Raw genomic sequence first — 18811 nt, 5'->3', positions numbered from 1 at the left:
TTCAATTTTTTGTAATTTGCTTAATAGTACATTATATAAAAAATAAACCCTCTAGTTCATTCAAGGCATTGTATCGCATCGGAATACACGCAACATTAATTTAGAACAAAGCGTATATCATTAATTCAAAACATTTAACTCTTATGTAAAGAAAGTGAATGATTCTGAATGACATTTTTTGTACAAAATAATCCACTTGAACTTACAGTAAATGGTTCAATTACGACAGCAGTGATTGTATACCTAGCCACAGCTGAAATGCGGTTGTTAAAATTTAAATTTTGGGCAAATATATGAATAGTTATTTGGTTGAGATGAAAAAGCAAGGAAATGAAATGAAATGGGGTTTAACGTCCTACTGTTTTGCTCCTAAACTGTAGCAGTATGGCCCTTGAGACAATTTTGGCTCTTTATAAAATTGTCTCTTCAATTTGGTCTATAAAGTCAAATCATAAGTACTAAATGAACGTGGTTATAGTTGTTCGTAAAAAACAGTGATGTTTTAGTTAAATTATAATCATTGTCAAAATAGTCCACAAATTCTAGTTGTTTATTGACCTATGGTCGGTTGACCAAAAATAGGTAATGTTGCCTGTCTTGGTTGTGGGAAATATAGAGTTTTATTCCTTATATGGCGTGGAAATTCACGTCAAGGTTATTAAAGACCTGGGAAAGTAGGGGGTATAAATTAGGGTGTGGGGGAGAGCTAGATTAGAGCTCACCCAGAGATTCTTACCAGTCATTATATATTTGAGAACGAGGAACCTGCAAAGTTATTTCCAGTTTACTAATAAAGCTGTGAAATCATTGTTGCTGTAGTATTATTTACGATCACAAGGAACACAACAAATAAAGAAGTCCGGTAGTACTATAAAACTGGGCTAATGAAGACGGGAAAAAGCAAGGTCTCGTGTACAAATTGGCACTGCACACTGGCTAATCTGTTGAGTACAGTGAAGGCACAGGCACTTGAAGGGATTAAAATAAAACTTCTTACTGTTTGACTGTATAAAACTTCTTACTACTGATAGACTATATATTATAGTATATAATATATAGTCAATATTATAGTATATAATATATAGTCAAGCAGTAGTAAGAAGTTTTATTTTAATCCCTTCAAGTGTCTGTGAGTGAGGGATTATATTAAAAATCAGGTTGACACTTTTCATATTGATTATACATGTATATATGCGCGCTCTAAGATCTCAAACGAATGCCTAGGCATATTTCAAACTGTTGGCTTACATTACTATCTTTCTATTACATTGTTAAATTCGACTGATTCATTATTTCCTTTTTCGGGTTAGGAGCGGTGTTAACTGCAATTCGAGGGACTTTTAATCTTGTTCAAACTGGCGGTTCATCCGCATGAGATACCCACTAAAGGTACCTATTTGTTTTTACTAGTATTCATTCCACCTGTTAGAGATTCTGGAGCCACGGTGGCTAAGTAGGTAAGACCCTGCCTCGCTAGGATGGAGGTCGTGGGTTCGCTTCCAGTGTTGACCGAGATAGTTCAGGGGTGCAGGAAGAGCCTGACAGGGAAAGCTGCATAGTAGTTCGGATGGGACGAAAAACCGAGGTCCCTTGTACACATTGGCGTGCACGCAAAAGACCCCTGGGCAGTTGGAATTCGATATAAGAGTAGATCGTAGCGCCGCTGTCCGGGCCAAATTTCCCTCATAGCACACTGTATGGCGTCAGCCCGTCTTCATTATTCCAGTCGGGGCAGAACAGTTGGACGTTAAACCCATTTACATTACATTTACAGTTAGAGATTCTAAAGAAGCCAATAAAATGGAATTTGGTAAAAAAAAACCAATAAGCATAGTGTGATGGGCATGATGCAACTCAAATATATTTGAACTGATTCAAAATGACCTAATTGTATGTAATACAATTCTGAAGAGATCAAAATGATTTTAATGAAACTTTTTCGTAATCTATGAAAAGAAATATGTAATAAAATTTGAGATGGAATATAATTAAATGGAACTTGGTATATATAACAATAATAGATGTCTGCGCACTAAAAGATGCAGATTTATGGTTCTCGGGCCGGGTGGTCCAAAGCTTAAAATGTAAAATTTATGGGTTCGATCACAGGCGTGCACGTGACCAGCAATAGGGTCATCTGCCTAAACTCATGGGTTACATCCCACTTCTGAAGGTCTCTATGCCCTTGGAGTGAATTATTGAACTAAAGAGATATGCCATTGCAATCCGTAAATGACTTAGTTGATCTCTGTCGCATATGAAATTTTGTTGTAAGGCCCGATGGTACTATAATTTATTAAAGATGTTTACCCCGTAAAACAAGTTCATCAATATTCGCTTTATTATTAGTTAGCCGTAGAAAAGAAAACGGTGTTGAGCAGAGTCCCGCAGCGTCTGTTTAGTTCTGCAGAGAAAATAAGGTTGTGACGTCACGAAACCTGATCTGACAGTTGTAATAGCCCAATATGTACTGAACTATGGTAGTTTCAGCTCATCTCGACAGGTAGAAGCAGTGGCTACGAATAAAAACACATTCACCCTCTCGTACACGTAATATGTAATCACAAGAAACAGCCATTGTTTATTGATGTGCACTGAAATAGTCACAAGCTGGGAGATAACCAGACGCCTATTTGTTCAATGTAAATAGATTTGATATATACTAATAACATGTATTAACATTACTAGTGATGGTATTAACTTAATTCTAGTCTTTTCTGGAAAGAAACGAACGTTAATCTCAGCGTGAAAACACTTAGTGGTCATGTGACTAGTACCTTACTGGAGAGTTTCTGTGAGATACCACGATGTACTCGCCTGACAAGATGGAATCGCGTGCTTCTTGAAATCATATATAAACCACCGTACTTCAGGTTTGACCTTTTGGCTTTAATCAAGGTTTTGCTTTCCATAACATACGGTAGGTAAAATACTTTAATAGAACCTTTTTATATTGTAGTTTGATTACCTAGCTATGTCATATTAACAAGACTTTATTGTTTGTGTACCTCCAAATATAACTTTAAAACATTTAAAATTATTACCATAAATAGCGACATTTAGCCAATAGTTACATTATATGCTCGATCCTTGCAAAGCAAGTTGTTAAGTATATGGGTTTTATAGTTAAATAACAAGTGGTAAAGATGCTCACGTTGTAAACCCATTAAAGCGGTGAAATGTTTATAGCGCACAAATTGCATTGGCTTACCTATCTCAAGGGTCACCTACATCCGTGGGTTCAATTGTTAATTAAATGTTTTATTTTCAATGTATATTAATAGTATGATAGATCATAAAAATGCTATCACTGTGCATCCAAAAAGAAATATGGTTCACGTTCCGTCAACATCTCAATCTTCAGCAGTTCAGTCGTAAAGGTATCTTAGATTTTCGTACCCCCTGAACGACTAGGTTATTTTATTCTAGAAATGGTTACACGCTATAATATTAGTGACAATCGAGATTCGAACACAGGGCATGTGAATCTGAAATTTATTCGAAACTTTCTTTCTAATATTGTGGGGTTGGGCTACCAGTGTTCCAGAGCGTGCATGGTAGATTAAAAGGCATTTTATCTATGCCAGACATGGGCTCCACTCCAGGTATGTACATTGTACATGACAATAAATATGATCGTCTGTCTAACCCCATGGGATTTCTCCGCATACCCGTATGTTAGTCCCGAAATGACCGAGTTAGTATTTAGTTGACGTTTTCGTCTTTGATATTTCTTCTGACGACAGTGAACTTAAGAAATGACACATATAGTCTCATAAATCATGAGTTGAACATTAATAAAAGTTCAAAACTCCCAAATTAATATTTAGCCTTAGGTTGTATTATGTATAGAAGTCAAATATTTATAAGTGAAGTTAGGAAAGCGGGTATATAAATATCTATGTTTAATTACATCACTGTATCATATTTAAGTTTAGAATTCCTGTGCGTCAATCTATTTGGTAATTATAAAATGTCCGTAATACAGGACTACTTGATCTGGTTAAATTTGGGGTGAAAAAGAATATAACGATTATACAAAAGTCATTATTCTATGTAATAGAGTTTCTCTTTATTTCTGTTAAGCGTTTGGTCGAGGCTTCTCTAGTCTTTATCAAGCAATGATTGTTACGTATAGTTTTACGGTTCAATTACTAAATGGCTTTGAAACAATTGATTTATCCAATACATGGTAATATAGATATTTTACTGTATTAGAATTAAGATGAAGTATATAAGCAATTATGGAGGCAGAAATATGGCATACGTGTGTCAGTTAAACATTTTTAAAAAGTAAAATTAATTATAAAAGCGTCAAAAGCAGCTTTATGTACACTCGCCCAATCGTAAGCCGTTTAACTATGAAATGTCAATTTGTCATCCGTCGATACACGAACATATATCGTCCACCAACTAAAAGTCATAAATAATGCATCCAACTGTAGAACATTTATCAGAGTTCATGAAATATCGCTATACAAAATATAAAACTAGAATAGCCACAAATAGCGCGGAAATACGTTCACAAAGCATATATTATGTCTAGACAAAATAATACAATCATAGACAACAGTTTATCAGAAAGAAAAGCTGTAACATTTTTGTAGAATTTTTGCCCTTTAAATTAGTAGCATTGAATTAATTAATATCTTTGGCAAATTAATAGATTCTCATATATTTACTTAAATCAAAATGGGTGATTGAATGACAGATTGTAAAATAACTTTGAGGTAAATTTACAACCATATATGCGTATATGGATGGATTATTAAGCGCATTACAAATATACATTATTATTATTAACAAGTTATTTTACACCCACTTTGTAAATCTAAATCCACCACTTGGGTATAAATTTACAAGTTGGTGTGAAATACAGTCAATTTACTGGCAATTTTCTGTAAGTCAATTTACGGTAAAAATACACAAATATTATTTACAGTGTAGCTGGTTCTATGTGTCAACAACACATCATCAGATTACACGTGATTGGAAATTGATCAGTTGCATCATTCGGCTTAAGTAACCAATCATATCAGTAATTGCACAGGTTCAGGGTCATGAATAGCCTAGTCTGTGCGTGATGTCCATGGGTCCTATAAAAGAAATCATGGCAAACTTTTAATAAACAACAACAACAACTTTTAAGGCAGATTTTCATTAGATTCCGGAGAGATAACGATCTGAGTTCCTAGATCGTATGATGTAGCAGTTTCTATCAGCAGACTCGCCCAGCGAGTCTGGCTGGGCGAGGTTTGAGAGAATGACTTTATTCTATTATGCATTGTACCATATGTAAGCAGCTATGATATTTAAAATGTAAGAACGAACTTTTGCATTGTTATTCCTGTTAAGACAAACGTCTTTACTGAAAAAACAGTAAGAAGTAAATACACAACGTGAAGGGGAAGCAAAGACACAATTGAAAATACTAGACGAACACAAGGCTGCTAAGATATGTAGTAATAAAAGATGCATTAGTCATACGTAGGATGTGGCGATCGGATTTGGTGGCCCGCTCTCCACGTCTGACAAAAAGGCCCATGATGTTACAAAGCTTGGATATTGATACCGATACTTTATGCCTTCGTTGTCTTATGCCATTATTGTCCGATTGCCTTGACATATATACACAGTTTTAAGGCACATGAAAAATGTTAACTCTCGAATTTTAATTGTTTCTGAGAACTACTTCATTTATTGTTATTCTTGATTAGATTTTAGTACTTTATGGAATCTCCCATTATCTACTAAAAAAAATATACGATAACCTTTGTGTATTGCTTTGAGTTTATCTTTCGTTGTCTGGCAACCTATCTCTAAACAGCACTGTATATTTACCATTTCAATTTTACCTATACAATACCGACAAAAGAAAAAAAAATATACGATAACCATTGTGCATTGCTTTGGGTTTATCTTTCGTTGACTGGCAACCTATCTCTAAACAGTACTGTATATTTACCATTTCAATGTTAGCTATACAATATCGGAAACCGGATAACATATATGCGACGTAATCCCTTGCGTCTTCACTCACGTTCCATTTTCTAACATGGTCCTTTTAAGCAAAAGATTTCAAATTAGCTCAGATATGCAGTTTAAGTATATCTAATCCCTGACGTTAATAAGTTAAATAATCTTTTATCTTTCTCCGGGATATTATAATCCCTCAATAATCAATTCTATTTGATCTATATTTTATTCGTTCGCTTATTTACCTTCGTGATTATTTTTTCCCTTAAAAATTGGAAATCACGAGGCCTTGATAAAAGCCAATTGTCCTATTTACTTAAGGCAATTAATGAGCATAGACGGAACTTATGTTTTTATTTAGAACATGTCTTGTTCTTTGTGAATGTACATATATTGTTGTTTAGCTAAGGGGCCATCGCTACACCAATGTCAAGGAAATGTATTTTTAGAGTAAATTAATAAAAGATGATGCCTTTCTTGAATAGAGGACTGTGTTTACATAGACATCAATCTAGTATATTGTGGACGGAATTTAAGAGAGTCAGATTCCCTCCATTCAGAGTTTTAATTAAAGTTATCTTATATAATATGCAAAAAAAAAAAAAAAAAATAAGGAAGATAAAAAGAGAACTATATAGGCACAAGTGACAATCTGATTAAAATGATATTTGTTCTGCTTTCGATGGTTTCCACTATAAACACAATCTGACCGGCGTACGTAACTAACGTTCGAAAACTTAATGGTCTCTATTGTTCAGAATGTCTGACCGGTACGGTTGCGCCACGGAACTTGTAGGTGAACTTTGGTTGAATTGCGTTGGCTGTGGACGAATAACGTTTCATGTTTACGGCATCTAATGTCGATTTAAAAAGCAGCCAAAAGTATCTCCAACAATCCCGTGCCTAAATAGCATACGGTTCGATAAAACAAACCAAATCATTTGTTAACCCCAGGCCATTAAAACAAAAAAAGGAACGAAACGATATAGGATCTATGTTTTAATCATAGTGTTTGGATGGGTAGCTATAGAAAACATTGTTCCATTTTCTATACCACTGTTTGAATGACGCCCGAAAATGTGTCTATAAATAAACAAAACAAATCTTAACACCTGTAACATGAATTAATTTATCCTAAAATAAACAAACTATTAATGGTTGCTTACATTGGATATATGGGATATGGATACAATTGCGATAATATAATGGAAGATTAAAAGTGATGTTTATCTCGGCCAACTTCGTCGATAATTACAAGTTTCCTTGTAGCGAAATAATCCCGTATCGATAATTGTACAAATTCATACATTTCATTATAAAAAGTAATGCCTTCAGCTTCCCCTGGTTTGTCGTTTTCTCAAGGGTAGCGTCTATATCAAATATGTATGTAAACATAAATAACGGGATTATTCCATTAGTGTAATTATTAGTAAATTGTCGGTATGAAATTGAATTTGGTGTCGCGGTTCAACACGGTTCCAGGTTTAGCGCGGTTCCTTTTGCGCTTTAGACTAAAAAAAGACACATCTTCGACGTACCCTTTTTATACGCCCTCATGAAAATGTGGTCGTATATTGCCGTCGCCCCCGTCAGTACGTCCGTTCGTCCGTCGTCCACAATTTCTTGTGAACACTCTGCAGACTACATTTATCATCTGATTGTTTTGAAATTGATACATGTTATTTATATCAGTGTGATGAAGAATGAATTCTATTTAATTTCAATACATTCCGTTAATTTCTTCTGGAGTTATGGCCCTTGTTTCACTTTGTTGAACTTTGTCAACGCTCTAACGACAAACGTTATCATCCGATCTGTATAAAATTTATATGCATCATTTAAATTCATGAAACGAAGAATTCTATTGAATTTTAGCAATTTCCAATTATTACGTCTAGAGTTATCGTTCTTGTTTAACTTTGTATAACCTTGTGATCCAATCTGATTAAAATACAGATCTATATATCGTTTCGTTTTTTTTTATACTTTCGATGGCCTATACTACACGAAGATCTGGCCAGTTGTACTGGAATGTCGCCTCAGGGGTCGAACGAGCAGCTTTTGACCATATGATATCAGCCTTTGATTAATCAATTGGCGTTGACGTTTCTAGTGGTTTACCCACAGTTCCGTGCATGGCACGCCAAGAAGTCGCCGTAACAGATGGTGTCATTGGCTAATCCCTCACGCCACCCAGAACGCCTGTTATATAACAACTCTTCCAGATCCTAGTGTAATACAGACAAATCAAACGAAATTTTGATCTATAAAAAACGAAACGGAATAGGATCGGTATTTTAATCAAATTGCCTGTGAACCCTCAAACGACGAAAATTATAATCAATATGTTTGAAAATTATCTGTATGAAAATTATCTTGTAAATGCCCCCCGATTATCTACAAAAGAATAAATATGCGACAACTCTTGTCGACTGACGGATGATTTAGCTGCTGTGGGCTTATATGTCGTTGCCTGGCAACCTATCTTTGTTTGTCGTTATCGTACCAAGAATTGATTCATTCTGTTGCTTCACTTTTTCATTATGTAATTCCCTGCTATAGTGACCTTAAACAGCTCCAATTATAAATTGTCAGTACAAAGCTTTGATTTGTTTGTATCTGTATTGTTTCATTTATTATTAATAGGATTATTATGCGGGTCTACCATTTTATGCCTAGGTCCCCCTGGTGAAAACCATCGCCAATGTGGAAATAAACAAATTTTCTCCTGATGGCTCCTGATGCCCCCGGGTCTGTGCCCCGAAAAACAAAGTAGTCCCATGAGAAAGGGCACTTTTCCCGACGCCTCCAGAGGATCATCTGTATTACATCCCCGAGGCAATAAATGTCCAGTGTGAACTAGGTATTAATTGCACCAATGTCAAGGTTAAGGTCTCATAAAAAGAAAACAAAAAGATCGCAAACCAAACCGGGTACTGAACCAAACCGTTTGACCGAACTCGAGATGAACTTTGTGACGTGTAAGCTTCTATGTTGAGTACAGATGTAAACAATTTCCTATGTACATGTAGTAGAAATAAACATGGCGGTTTGTACCTAATTGAGGCAACTAAATGGTAGCGAGGTGGAACAGAATTAATACCAGTCATCCTTTTATTAGTCGTGGAGGTGCGAACATTAATAAATTAAACAGCTACAACAAAAATCTTTTGATCTTTACCACTATATGCACCATTTTATTCTGTAGGTCACACCAATACAATTTAAGTTGACTAAAATAACAGTTATCTCAAATTGAATAAAACTCTGATTAACATTACATTATAAAACTTTAGTTTTTTTTCCTGCACAGGGTCAAAAATAAAACGAAACAAACTGGTCTTAATCGAACCGAGTTGACCGATGTCTATGGTCTCGCCAACTGGTTATTGGTCAGTTAGAAACTTACACAAATGGTTCTTTGATCAAAAAAAATTAGCATGACAAAGTAGTAGTGTTCGTAAAATGCAGTGTCATTGCCATTACACCATACTTAAGAGCTAATTCTGCCTATTGCAGATCTTTCTTTAGGCCTTAAAATTTATACAGATTATTATATTAGACATGCCAAGACCATAATTAACTCTCGATGCCATCGTATGCTTCAGATATATAGTAGATTTGAATACGTTTTGCGGTTGATGAAATAACCGTAAAAATGGATAATCGAGATTTTGTTTATTATCGTAACAACGGTAGCAATGACAATCGAGGCTACGGTGTTATTGTATCACTGATAACTAGGCTAAGTGTGGAGTAATTTCACTGATATTATTTCATTATTTTTTTTTAACTAGTATAGCGAGAACTGTCAGCTCTTTATCTAATCTTATCTAATGTCCCTTTAAGAACCCGCTACTGTCTTGATAATTTTATTTTAAATCTTAATGAAATGTTCATGCGATATTCAGAATAAAATGTACTTTGTTTTTGTGGTGGAATCGTCAATACGTTTACAGAATATTCCCACAAACCGTACAGTGTTTTCTTCCTTCTCCACTAATATTCACGTATTCTTATCTGTCACATATATCGTTATTTAATGCGGATATCTTCTCTCGTGAGCACCTTTCGTCGATTGACTCTAAATCTGTTGCAGGCAGTTTCTATTTTTGGTACACAAGTTGACCATTATAGCATCAATAACAACTTAGTCTACGAGTGATCGATTTTAATAGGACGGTCACGAACGGGGATTCGAATTGATGATAAACAAGCTAATTATCTAATAAAATTGATTCGCCATTAATTTACTACCCTTGAATAAAGAGACAGAGTAGGATGAACCCAAGCTTATGTTTCTGAGCAGACAGTAATTGTGTTACGTAGAATGAGCCCGTAATCGATAACGGTAAATTACACAGAAAATATTTGCTTGACATATGATCGTCTGCAATATTATTAATATCATTGTTTTTAACAATTGATATTTGAGTACGATATTCAGATTGCATAAATACAAATAAACGTCTATTATATATTGCAATTGATCGGTCGCTATTATTAGGGCAAAGTTTTTATTTCTCAATAAGCTGACTGTATTGTTGTCTTTTATTTAACTGATTTGAAATACAAAGAAGTGTCCTTTTGATTTAAAATTTTATTCCAAAGAGAACCGAAGTGAAATGATATTGTAAAATGTGTATAGGCTGTGTGCTAGTAAGAGTAATCTTACACACTGGTCCGTACATAACACCACAGTTCTTAAATCTGTATTGTGTATCAAATTTCATATCCCGATATTAAGTATAAAATACATGCCGTGATAAGCTTTCCGTTCTCGGGACCCTAAAGGTCGCGATAAAATCCTGAAATTCCCCCTTTACGTTTTGCTATAGACTAATCATTTTCGGAATCGTTCCTGGCACTCTTAAAAATGAAAATGTTAATCGGATCGACCATTGCGTGACTTATATTATTATGGTATCGTTTTATCATGCATGTTAAATTAGAAGACTTTATTCACATTCATTTTTATCTGGGAAAATACTATCAAGACAAGAAAATGAGATCTCGTTGATCTTTCTATTCTTTTTCTCGTTTTGTTTGCCGTGGTCATGCATGCTCCTTTTATATAAATATATTCAGAACGGTTTTTATATTATACAAATCATCCTTATAACTTAACGCTAGTTATTGGTTGTATAAATTAAAGCAATTAAATTAATGACACCATTGAAGTTATGCCCTTAATGTTTTTGGTATTTTGACGTACGATTTCATCAAAGTAAAATATGCAATTTGACCTAGGTTTTACGTATCATGTTTCTTATTAAGCATTATTCTCTGATTCGGAACACCAGATAATGACAGTGCTCTGCTCATTAATCATTGCTATATTCAGTATAGTAATTAAGGGCGATTTTCTAAAAAGTCCCCATGCAGACTAATTATTTTTAGTTGATAATCATCTAGTGGTTAAGTTATTTTGAAACGTAAAGATCATTTTAATCCGAACCGAAGTGGTACTATAGAGAAATGGCGATTTGAAATATCCCGAGGCGACTGTCAACGCTTTCTAAAATCCTCTTTTTTTATTTTCAATCAATCTCATTAAAATTAAGTTGCAATTTTGTTTCGTATATTGTTTCTGATTTTGACACTACAATGCAATCGTATGCCATTGGGACCTCTATTTATACCAGCCAATCATACATTTAACCCAAAACCCACTAGATTGACTCCTATATACGCCTGTACTTCAATACCCATAATTCACATTAAACTGCAGGCCGAAATGCCAATGCAGGAAATTTGATTGGCCAAAATATTCGCATTCTTCATTAGTAAAATATCAATAATAAAGCTAAACGTAATTGCCGTCTAATTTTAACCAAAATGATTTGTCATGTAACATAATGAAAACTGCATAACATCATATCAGGCGCCTGTGATCCCCCAGTATCAGTCATGTACCATTATTTTGAATTCCAATAAATCCACACACAACATTTCTTAATTTCTAAACAACGCGTGCTTCTTACTATAGCTTCTATAGACTATGACCTTGGTAAAGCGTTCTTACATCACTACCGTAATATGTACAAATAGACGTGAATTGAATACCAATCATTCCAGCATCCACCCTAATATTTCTGTTATTTCCGACCATATAATAAGGAACATCTTAATATGAACACATCACGGAAGTTACCTTAAAATATCTAACCACATATAAAGTTATAAATAATGTTTATATAAATGTTTTGGGGTTTGGGGATTTGTCGATACATAATAAAGCCTTTTTATAAAATAAAATGTCTAATTTGAAATGTTTCTAATGTATATCAGCGCCTATGTCTGAAAGCGTGATAATATGAGAGTGGTAGTTACATTAGTCGTACTTTTGCTATATCACTAGAACATGTTTTTTAAATAGTCTAGGGTTTAATAAATAGTAACTGAAAATTCGAACAATTCAATAACCAACTATCATAGGGGTTTTGTTTGTATGGGCTGGTTCTAAAACCTACACATTGGTATCGCTTGTTACTTCGATATTTTGTCGTCACTGATATACACTATCCATCTAGACTTTTACGGTGGCGGAGAGCAACCTTTATTTACTCGGCACGTTCCAATCTTCAATCTCTTAAGTTTTTTAATTCAAAGATTAAACTATCATCCCATTCCGCCATCTTTATATAACAAAAGACCGCTTGACTAGAATGCACCAGTTCAAATCCGGACATGGGCCGAGAGGAATGGTGGGGAACAATCTAATTAAAATATAGATCTATATTTCGTTTCGTTTTTTTATCCTTTCGAATGCCTACACTACATGTAGATCTAACAAGTTATAGTGGGAGTTCACGTTCTATGACGTCAGGTACTAAGCAAGCGACATTTGACCCGATTACGTCAGTCATTCGATTAACCAATTAGCAACCGCCATGTATTTTTTTTATCTACTTTTGCTTTGTTTTGATTTCTATTGCCGCTAATGTCTACCCACAGTTCCGCGCAAAAAAGGTCAAACGCTCGATTCGACAGACCATTTGATTGGCTGACCCCTCATTTCAAGCAGAACACGAGTTAAATAACAACACTTCCAGATCCAAGTGTAGTAAAGACATGTAAAATTCGAAATTTTGAACTATAAAAACGAAACGAAATGAGATCTGTTTATTAATCAGATTGGGTGGGGAAGGGAGGTTCAAGTCCGGTTATCACATGCTGAGGTCCAATCATGTACACATTGGTGTGCATATAGAAGAACTCATACCAGTTGCAATTCGAGAGAAAACTGACGGCATTTCAGACGCAAACATAAAAAATGAAAATTTGCCAGTCTCCAAATGAACGAAGCATTCTATTTCCGAAGCTTTAAGCCCGTTCCGTAGCATTACAAATGAGAGACAAGAACGATGATCTATATCTAGCAGACATTTTGTATAACTGGCGTTATAAGTTTGAAGTTACCGTGATATATTATTTATTTTGAAAAAAAGATAAGAGAAGTCTTCAAGGAGATTGAAATCACCAAGGCTTGAACATCAGATTCGTTTCGTTGGCTCGATACCAAATTCTTTATGTGCGAGTCTGGCAAGGTATGAATTCCATTTCCGTATCAGAGATTTGATTGGCATACAATATTCGCTTTCTGAACTAGAGGGCAACTCTATATAATTTCCTCTTGTACAGTTGTTCTTCGTGATGACTACTGTTACAATGCTCTATAACGGTGAACAATAGCACACGGTGTTAATATGTATAATAAAGAGTCTTGTAAAAAAAAAATGGATGATGATATATATTATATTGTTTCCTGTCCGGTATTTAATTTTATCCTGGATCAGATTTCCTGAGCATATATTTTTTTCAGAACACCTGTCGTTTGAGATATCAATCAAATAGATTTGCTATATTAATTTGATATGTTCACATAGTTACCAGTTCTTTATAGATACTGGTTTGTATAGATGTTCAACCTTAGGTCTGTAATATAAGGATTTAGGTTTTTTAACTATACAGTAGCATTGTTCAAAATTTTATATATATCAACCGCTAAGATATACCCATTTTAACTTTCAAAATTACACATTTGATTTATACGCTAACATTGTATTTGGATTCGTTGCATGACAACATTATCTCTGTGATATGTAATACTGATGCGAGTATATGGTTTAAAGGTTGAAATTTGTGAAAATCCTGTAATCCCCCATATATCACTTCCAGCACGATTCTGATTGTCATGAAAACAAGACAAAACTGGGCTCTGAAGAATGAGCAGGAGTAAAGTATTTTAATATACGTTCATTAAACCCCGATCTGAAACGTGGGAACAACTTTGGATTATTTAAATTTGTAAACCAAGTTCGAGCGCTATTTCTGATAATGTGGAAATCGATTTAAAACTGTGCTCTCTAGAGGGAGTATTAAAACTACAATATGCTTTGATCAAAAATCTATCACGATAAAATTAACGCGCTGGCGTTTACAAAACCACTACTTAATTTTGAAATATAAATAAAGGCAATCCACAGTTCTGTCCAGCACAAGGTAACTGTAAAATATAAATGCCCACAACGGTGCAGTTTAGTTCTGAAATACACATCTAGAAAGTTCCGGGTTTAATTCCAGGGGTTGGACGAGAAGGACCACTTGTCAAGCAGGGGTGGCGTCTGCGTCACTGACGGAAAAGTGTACTTAGTCGTTCGGATGGGACGTTAAAAATGAGGTCCACCTTGGTTTGAATTAGAAGAAGTGTATGCGAAAATACCACTGTCCGTGCAAAATTCTTTCTTCTCCTCGCACGTATCCATAGAACCGGAATTTATCATATGTTATAAACCTGTAACGGTAAATCTCTTTGATCTTTGGGGTATTTTCTATGCCCGGAATAACTTGAGGTCCGAAAGTCGGAGGCAGCTTTGGATATATACAGGGGAATTTGGGGTTATTCTTCTGAACGTTTTTCTTTAAACCTGTAACAGGTTATTCTTCTAGGGTAGGGTTTTTACTTTCAATAAGAAAACATGAAATAAGGCTTTTCTTACCGGAATTCTGAGGTATTCTCATTTTACGTACATTTAAACATAGGCGGTTTATAAGCAAGATAAAGTCCTCGACTTTGGTTATGCGGAGGTATTCCTTTTTCTCGGGTTATTTTCTTCAGTCTTTCTTTCCCCAGCATAACCTCATGATGTCTCGTGGTTTATCCTATACACTATTTAAAATAACACTTATTCTAAGATACAAAAGTAACGCTAGAAATCGTAACAAAATCCAAAGTGCTTAATTTGAAAAGGTGAATAGTGACCCAAATCTTTACAAATATTGCACCTTCGTACCGTAACCTAATATAATCGAGTATCAGTAGGTAGTGCATGATACAATAATTACAACAAGAAAAAATAAACTGCGGTAAAACTATGAAATATATTTCAACAGACTTCTAAGATCGGGTAAAAAAAGGTAAACTTCAGAAATGATATGAGGTGGGATTGCTATGTAGTCAAAATCATTTTTTGGTATTACAATGAGAGAGAGAGAGAGGGAGAGAGAGAAATGGGGCTTAACGCCCACTCGACACAAACTATATCATTTCGGGACAAACATATGGTTTAATTTTATTTCAATAATTCGCTTGCGCATAGGGGTCTTTAGCAGTGGGAGGAAACCGGAGGACCCGGAGAAAACCCACGAGGTTGGACAGGCGACCCTATTCCTTGTCACGTACATACAATGTAAGAACCTCCATTTCCCACCTCACTCATCTTTGATCGGGTATATAGCTAATACTTAAGTCAACATTGGCTTTTCTTTTGTCCCTGCCTGAAAACACAGCCATTCGCTGGACACTAAATAATAAGATGTAGAAACCATCCCGTAAATAAGGAGATAAGACAAGCTAAAAAATTCCAGTACAAAGTTCAGATAAATAGTTTTGGTCCCAGTGCGTTCGTTGAACTGTGGACTTTTTAGTATTTTGTAAACAATGAAGTTATTCAGCCCAGGTATTGTGTTATAGGTATTTACTCATGATTCTTATCTCTATAGCAAAAAAATGAGGGTGTTGAAAACGTTTTGTGGGGAATCCATATCGCTACTCAGAAACTGTTAGGTGCAATGTGAACTACACGGTGCATGTATTTATTTATTTATGTCATGTACTTAAATATTGAAATCTTTTTAATAAAGGTGTAAGGGGGGATGGGTAGCGCGTGTAGGCTGTATCATGAGGCCTGTCATTGAGTCATCTGGCGTGGTTTCGATTCCCCGGTTGTACGTGACAAGGAGTAGGGTCGCCTGTCCAACCTCGTGGATTTTCTCCGGGTCCTCCGGTCCCCCCCCCCACTGTTAAAGACCCCTACGCGCAAAGGAATTATTGAAATAAAATTGAACCATATGTTAGTCCCGAAATGACCTAGTTTGTGTCGAGTGGATGTTAAATCCTCTCTACCTCTCTCTCTCTCTCTCTATTGTAAATACGATGTCGCCCATTTGAAAAGCAGCGTTTGAAGCATGTTAATCAGTGGAGGTTAGTGATCTTACGTTATAGCCCCGCCTCTTTCTTAAAAGCTTAGAAAAGTATACAAATTCAGTCTAACTTCTACGGGAACAGAATAAGCCAAAATGATTAACAGATTTAGCTGAAATCAAACGATTGTACTACATATAAAACCCAGTAGGTAATGGTCATATATTTTTTGAAAATTGTGGTGGTGGTCAGGATGATATGGTGAGAAGCAAATCTTATTGATTTTACTCACATACATCTTTCATTATTATTAACTGATGTAACTCATGACATTGCAATCAAACATCTACTTAATTCTCGAAGCCAAATTAAGAAATCCTGATGGTTTTGGGGTCTAAAATAAATACCCTTAATATTATATAAGCTTAATACATTGAGAGTGTAAGTACTCTTAGAATAACGGCAATTGCTTTTAATTTGAGCCAATTTTGTCTCTACCGAGAACAGCCGATTTGATGTAAATATGGAATTATACACATACCATTTTGCCAGCAATGTCCATCGAGAATAGCCGATATCATGTTCATGTATATGTAAATAGAGTTATTTATGGCTGCAGTCTATAAATAAGTTAATTATATTGATAATTGAGGACATCATAAATACATTTGGCCAATACGCTTCCTGTCAATGGTAAGCTATACATAACCTGCGTGGTAATAAACATATATATATATTTATTTATGTATATATATACTGTTATTTACATGCAGTATATAAATAGCCCCAACAGGGAGTTATACATGTAATAATTCACGATATCTTTTGGCCTTGTGCATGCCACTTACAGTTTACATTTAAATGGGTGTATAAACATTTAGTTAGATTAGAAATACAAGATTATCATTTTATTTATCTTTTAATTAAACTGTGATTAAAAGAAAGTGTTGTCCATGTAGCCGAGGTTAAAATGAAATAGATTATGAAATAAATTGAACTACTTAAGCACATGTCCTTGAATTGAAGTGGAAAATATTAGATTCAAAGATAATTCCTTTCAAATTTAATTAGTCTGCCTATTCTATAACTGACAGTGTGGGGCTTCTTGTGAACAGGCAATCGCGATGGCTTACTGAGTGAGACGTTTTCGCTAACCTGAAGGTCTAGTTTTTGATTCCTCCGTGGTTACCCCCTTGTTCGTGGTGCAGGGCGGAGGGCTTGGCAAGGTACAAAGTTTCGTCGTTCGGATGGAAGAAAAACCGAGGTCCCCTGTACACATGTGCGTGTAAGCAAAAGAAACCTTGACAGTTGGAATTCACAATAAGAGTAGGCCATAGTGGCGCTGTCCGGACAAAATTTCCCTCATAACACACTGTATGTCGCGTGTCTGTCTTCATTTGCCCAGTCGGTGAAGAACAGGGTGTTAAACCCCATCTCATCTTATTTTATTTCTTAGAAAAAAGAAAATAGCAAATTAGGATGAATGTGATTAAACAGCGTACTCAGAATAAATCACAACGAAATCCTATTTTGTCAAGTATTATGTTTGAAAAATTCAATTAATAGACAACTTTCTTAAGAAAGGTGTTAATTTTACGATCTTTGCCAAATAGATTTTCTTGCTCATTATTTCTAATATATCCTTTAATCGATGGTGAAAATCAAGACCCCAGACATCAAAGTGGTAGTACTTGTGGGATAGGGTTGTCTAAGATTGGGGTACTCTTCTTCTTGGACTTCGTTGGTTGTGATTTGCTCGTGACCAATTAATTTAAGCAACTGTAGTTCAGTTTCGATGATTATTTAGTGTTATTCTTTTAAGCAAGATAAAATTGATAATCACAATATTCCCCGCTCTCGCGAATTAGCTCTCTGAATTTAATCGAAGTACTGATCTTTTTATATCTTAACATCAAGTTGTTAAATTAGCTGATTAATTGAGTATGTCTGCAATAATGTGAAGAATTGTCCAAATATTGACTATAAAAACAACAATTGCAAACTGCGTCTTATACATTTTATGGTTTAACAACCGGCGGCCTAGAATCTAGATGGTATTTTATGTATGTTATCTGTTGGTGACAGATGCGTCTGGAAACAAGCTAATTGTGAAATAAGAATCCTAATTTGAAAACAAATTAAATGCGTTTTTTTTTTTAAAAAAAAGGCGTTATCTAACAGGCTATTCTAAGCCTACTCTGTTACAAAGGAACATATATTTATTACACGATTTCGGATGTAAATAAGAAATAACTCCATACTCATTTCCGAAGATCAATCACATAATAAGTCCTAATATTTCTATCTGTGTTATCATGTACATTTAGCCCTTTTAATTCATTTTATATAACACGTTTGTGACAAATCACCCATTTTGTACATTTACCTTATTATAGGAATTTTATTTTT

At 34.9% G+C, this 18811-nt stretch overlaps 2 protein-coding genes across 5 annotated transcripts in view; one reads left to right on the top strand and one right to left on the bottom strand.

Moving 5' to 3' along the window:
• LOC126811572 (RYamide receptor) overlaps positions 1–18811 on the bottom strand; it is a 265432-nt gene that overhangs the window by 228271 nt on the left and 18350 nt on the right. Inside the window, exons 2-3 of one of the 4 annotated variants that reach the window (XR_008786036.1) lie at positions 5772–5855; positions 4941–5096 (exon numbers count right to left, since the gene is read on the bottom strand). The exons of the other annotated variants lie outside the window; for them this stretch is intronic. The gene's annotated coding sequence lies outside the window, so the exon portion shown is untranslated. The remainder of the gene's footprint in view (positions 1–4940; positions 5097–5771; positions 5856–18811) is intronic. 4 annotated transcript variants of the gene reach the window in all.
• Positions 2629–18811, top strand: part of LOC126811576 (uncharacterized) — a 43069-nt gene continuing 26886 nt past the window's right edge. Inside the window, exon 1 of the mRNA XM_050537270.2 lies at positions 2629–2920. The gene's annotated coding sequence lies outside the window, so the exon portion shown is untranslated. The remainder of the gene's footprint in view (positions 2921–18811) is intronic.

This window comes from Patella vulgata, chromosome 2, assembly GCF_932274485.2.
Source record: "Patella vulgata chromosome 2, xgPatVulg1.2, whole genome shotgun sequence".
Lineage (NCBI taxonomy): Eukaryota > Metazoa > Mollusca > Gastropoda > Patellidae > Patella > Patella vulgata.
This window is presented reverse-complemented; position numbering and strand designations above follow the sequence as displayed.